At 41.0% G+C, this 5676-nt stretch overlaps 1 pseudogene; it reads right to left on the bottom strand.

Annotated features, from left to right (window-relative positions):
• Positions 1-262: 262 nt before the first annotated feature.
• LOC119882072 lies at positions 263-5272 on the bottom strand (annotated as a pseudogene).
• Between the last annotated feature and the right edge of the window lie 404 nt (positions 5273-5676).

Raw genomic sequence — 5676 nt, 5'->3', positions numbered from 1 at the left:
CAGATTGTCACATTATCGATTAGGATTTCTATGGCCTGATGTCTTTGTCCCCTGAAGTCAATCAAATGGTTAAGGCCTCATTATTAAACCTGTCAAACTATAAAAAACTTGGCGAAGGTACTAATCCTGAAATACTGACCAAATTAGTGTTAACTACTGTGGTAATTAGATGCTTACATGCATTTTAGTGCTTTAAAGGGTAACTTTGGAATTTTCCGATTTTCATATGTTTTTGTGTCTCTGTGACTAATGGGAACAACATTTTTTGAAATTGGTCCAGTACTGAGCAAGAGCGCTGCATTCGGCAGCAGTGAGACAGGGCGCCCTACAGAGACTTTGGTGTTTTAAAGTGTTAAACACACCAAAGTCACACAATAACAAAAACTAACCAATCGTGGTAGCAGTAGACCAGAGTGGTCAAATTTCTATTTTTGTCAATGGAGTCTGGTGGCTGGTTAAACAAAAATGATCTTAGTGTTAAAAATAAACACGACCGGACCCCGGATAAGCGGATGAAGATGGATGGATGCTTTTAAAAAATGTCTTTCTGTAAGGATATTTTCCACAACATTGTAAGACACTTAAATTAACTATCTAAGCCTGTCAGTGACAAAAACAAGCACTTTAGTGGGCATACTTTGACAGTGTGCAATGCCTGCAAAGAGTACATTGTAGCCCTGTCTTGCTGCTGACTGCTGCGTGCTCGCTCAATACTGGACAAATTTCAAAACATGTTGTCCCAGTTTGTCACATAAACACAAAACATGGGAAAAGAGCCAGGTTGAAAAATAGCAAGGTTATCCTTTAAGGATGAGACTGCAATATGAGTAACAATAACCAAAATGTAGGCATGAAGAAGTTAACACAGGATATTTGGCAAACTGCTGCATGTGATGTCAATTAAGTGATCCTTTGAATTTAAAAAGAAATCTGATTCTCCAAGTGATATTAATCAAGACAAAATTGTTTTTGTTAACACTGAGAACAGAAAAAACACAAACAACAACCCAAACATTAAGTTCTGTAACATCATTCAAAAAAGGGAATCCGGGGCGGGGGAGGGAGACTGCATACCTCCAGCTGCAGAGTGGACTTCCCTCATTTAGGGTACTTTAGAGTGGGGAGAAAAAAAAACAAGCAATTCAATGGTCAGGTCATTGCAAGCACAAAAAGGATTATTGTGTATATGATCACAGAGTTGGTGTCGAGGCACTATGAATGAAATGTTATCTTTGAAAATACCACAGACTACGAATGGTTGGTTGTTCTTCCAACAGAATACTAACCATCAGAGAGAGAGAGAGAGAGAGAGAGAGAGAGAGAGAGAGAGAGAGAGAGAGAGAGAGAGAGAGAGAGAGAGATCGATAGATCAACATTCATCGTATCAACTTAGTCAATAGTCAAATCACACTGTCACTGGGGAAAAAAGGTCACTTGTGGGTTTAGCATTCTGCATTAAGTACTGTGGTGATGTAGAGCACAGAAAAGTTCCTACACATTTCCAGACTCTCCAATACTGCAGACTGTGCTTGACCTTTAACTCCTGACAGTGACAGGAGACCTGCTCCACACCGTTGGCAGAGCTTATGTGTGTTGAAATGCACCCCTGTATTGTTGCTGTCATTGCTCAGAAGAGAGAAAAATTGTAGTGCATGTCATGTGTTTGAAGACAAAAAACAAGCCATGCATTACAAGGGAATTATAATATAATCACTCAAAAGAATCATTACCCACATACTTCTGTTGTTATATAAGCTCTTGACTTGATTGTGTTTTTCTTTTGTAGCAAATGATCAATGAAGACATACACATCCCACTGATATATAGGCCACAGACCAAAGTCACACAAATAAATAGAAGAAAAAAACTTTTCAGTAAGTGCTGCACTGTAAATCAAGAGCAAAATCGTAAAGACAAACAGCTGCAGGATATTTTATGAAGCAAATGTGTCATTTTCAATATTTTCTTCAGGTGGGTTGCTATTAACTGTTATATTTGTTAGGCCATTGGATTCTTTGATATCTGTTTAAATAACAAATTTTATGTCTTTTTTCTGATGGAGCTTTTTTTAACATGGTCCGCAAAGGTATGGCATTTCCACTAGTTGAATGTTAAGCATGATATTGGGAGTTGGGGTCTTAACAGTATTTTTTGTTGAAACCTAACACATAAATTTTTATACTATCATATAAATAGATTGAGGGACGTGAAACTTTGTTGTTACGGTATTTAAATGTGGGCCGGTGTGAAGATGTCACACACACAGGCAAAATTGAAACCGGAAAGTAAAAATATGAACACTATCACTGGCGTCAGCGGTAGAGCAATAATCACACGTTTGGCTGTGTACTGTAAATGTGTACTGACCTAACATTTATACTGCTTTAGTGATTTTCGTATTGTAGTTTTGTTCTTGTATCTGGTTTGATATATTAAATACATTCATCCGTCACTGAATTTAGATGAAGTTTTCTCCATGTTTAACATTATTTTTTTCCCCATCACCTTTACTTTAGTCATACAATACGTACTGCAAAAAAGGACAAAATATTGCCAATTCACCAGTTGTATGAGCTGGTGAACTGCTTTAACAAAAGGACAGATTTTTCCCCAAACTGCAGTTGGGAATAAGAATTCATTTAAACTGTGGTAAAGTGAGCGACCATTTATACCTGCAGAGTGGAAGCAGCTGAGTCGCTAGTGTCTGTCAGTCCTGTGCCTCTCGGTAGACTGGACACGATGTATCTGGAGCCCTTTGGCACAGGCTGTCTAACCACCAGCTTCCCTTTCCTGGTCTCGCTAGAAACAGACTGTACCAGTAGGCATCGTTGGAGACCAGAGTGGAATCTGCGATGGTGGAGTTCCTCTCACTGATCACACTGTTCCTGCAGGGAGGAGCCGCTTTGCTGGGCTTGGGTTTCTGACACTTGAGCACGATGGTGACCAATATGGTGATGAGCAGGAGAAATGACACCGAGCCCAGACCGATGACCAAATACAGGTTTAGGTCTGAAAAGATGTCGTATTCCAGAGGCACCTCAGTCATGTCAGAGTAGGCCTTCACGGCAGTCTCCACTGTGGACAGCTTGATGGTGACTGTGGCAGACAGAGCAGGCTGCCCGTTGTCTTTGGCAACAACAACCAGTCGCTGGTGGCGCGGGTCTCTGTAACTGAACATCCTCATAGTCCGGATCTCTCCGTTGTACTGGTCCAGACTGAACAAGGTGGCGTCAGTCACCTGTAGGAACTGGTAGGTGATCCGAGAGTTGTGCACCGAGTCGGTGTCTAAGGCTATCACTTTGGCAACCAGAGAGCCTTTATCGGTGGATCTGGGGATCTTTTCCTCCACCACAGAGCCGTGCGCGCGCCACGGAGACACAATAACCGGAGCGTTGTCGTTCTGGTCCACAATAATGATGTGCACGGTCACGTTACTGCTCAGTGGAGGAGAGCCAGAGTCTCTGGCCTCGATGTGGAAAAGAAACTCCTTCTCGATCTCATAGTCAAAAGTTTTTAGTGCGTAAAGGTTCCCGTTCTCTGGATTGATGGAGAACAGCATGGACATGGAGGTGTTGGCTATCTCCTTCTCTAGGATGAAATAAACTAGATACTGGTTTTCATGGAGGTCAGGGTCAAACGCAGAGAGTGAACTCAGCAAGGCCCCAGGTGCGTTATTCTCCGTTACACGTATAGTATAAAATGATTGAGGGAACTGTGGAACATTGTCATTCACATCCAGCAGCTCTAACGTCATAGTTTCATTGTCAGATAAAGGAGGAGAACCTCTGTCTGTAACAGTGAAAGTGATGTCATATTCTGGGACCTTCTCGCGGTCTAACGGCTCTGACACTACTAATTCATAATAGTTATCAGAGGACTCCCTCAGTCTGAAAGGCATGTTATCTGGAATATGCAGATCTACCACTCCGTTGTCACCTGAGTCTTTATCACTGACACTAACTACAGCTATCACTGTGTCAATGGGCTCACTCTCTTTGATTGGACTTTGAAATGATTTGATGGATATTTGTGGGTGATTGTCGTTCATATCTGTCACCTGTATTGTCAGCTTACACTGTCCAGATAAGGAGTTAGGCCCCTTATCGCTGGCAATAACCTCCATTTCATAAAGCTTAAAATCTTCATAATTTATCATCTCTTTCACTCTGATTTCACCATTTTCTGGATTCAAGTTGAACATCTGTTGCGTTCTCTCTGATGTATACAAACTATATGAATAAACAATCTCGGAATTAGAACCTTCATCTAAATCAGTGGCGTTTAGTTTGATTACTAGACTTCCAATCGGGGAGTTTTCCATCACATCTACGACGTATCTGTCTTTGTCAAATGAAGGGGCGTTGTCGTTCACATCAAGCACGCGAATAACGATGCTGGCTGTACCTGTGCGCGTGGGGACCCCACCGTCCACTGCAGTGAGTATTAGGTTATGATAAGCCTGCTGCTCTCTATCTAAAGCTTTCTTCAGAATCAAATCTGCAAACTTTGTCCCGTCTCTCCCGGTCTGAATTTCAATAGTGAAGTGTTCACTTGAGCTCAAATGGTAATTTTTCACAGAATTCGGTCCCACATCTGGGTCTGCAGCATTATTCAAAGAGAATCTCTCTCCAACGGGGCTTGATTCAGAGATGTCCAAGTGCATCGTTCCTCGTCGAAAATGAGGAGCGTTGTCGTTAATATCCGTGATTTCCACCTCAATATTAAACATTCGTATTGGATTTTCAATCGTAGCGTCTAATTTAAGAAAGCATGATGTAGTTGTTTTCGAAGGGCATAAAAACTCTCTGTCTATCCTTTCCAAAATGAACAGCTCTCCCGTGTCTTTGTTGATGTCAAGATATTTTTTATTGGCTACTACATCTATGCGCATTTTTCTTTTATTCAGACTCTTCACGTCTAATCCCAAATCAGTTGCTAAATTAGCAACGACAGATCCTTCCTCCATTTCTTCAGGAACAGAATAATGAGTAACGGTGAATACCGTGTTCATGATGGCAGAAAGAAAGATAAATACGGTAACGTACCCTCTCCCGAACAACAGTCGGATATGACGCGCCATCGTACAGATACCGTAGTTATATTGTTGACTTGAAAGGGGCTGAAACCTGGATAAACCGTCCCCTTGTTGAAGGAAAACAAAGAAATGAGGATTTTAAAAAGAAAAGGTTTCTTCACGCTTAGACCAAGAGTGACCTCCTTGTAATATGAGAACTGACTGTCCGTCCTCCAAAACAACTATCGCGAGAAGGATGACCTCATCAGAGAGTGTCTTTAAGCTGAGAGCAGCGACGAAATTAGTCATTAGTGTGCATTTGTATCTTTTTAAAAACTAAAAAATGGTAAACTTAGGAGGAGCGCGAATGGATTTTAATCACAGTTTAAGAAGCTGGAAATAACTCTTTCGGTGACTTTTTTTATTTCTCGTTTATAAACTTTTCTTTCCTGTGTGGGATGTGGAATTCTGAAAACCTGAATTCGTTCAATCATGACATTATGAACGTATTTTTTGTCACACATTTATACAGTGATCATAAAGGCATAGTGTGTATATCACGGTATCAACTTTCCTTTCTGTTCGGCGAGTTTTACGCACAGTTGTCTGTGCCCCACATATAGGCTAATTTATCCTTTCAAATACCTAATGAATGCAAAAAT

The sequence above is a fragment of the Micropterus salmoides genome, unplaced genomic scaffold, assembly GCF_014851395.1.
Source record: "Micropterus salmoides isolate LMB-PRFRI ecotype aquatic unplaced genomic scaffold, ASM1485139v1 Ms_hic_scaffold_2879, whole genome shotgun sequence".
Taxonomy (NCBI): domain Eukaryota; kingdom Metazoa; phylum Chordata; class Actinopteri; order Centrarchiformes; family Centrarchidae; genus Micropterus; species Micropterus salmoides.
The sequence above is the reverse complement of the archived record's forward strand: the minus strand, read 5'-3'. Positions and strand labels throughout refer to the sequence as shown.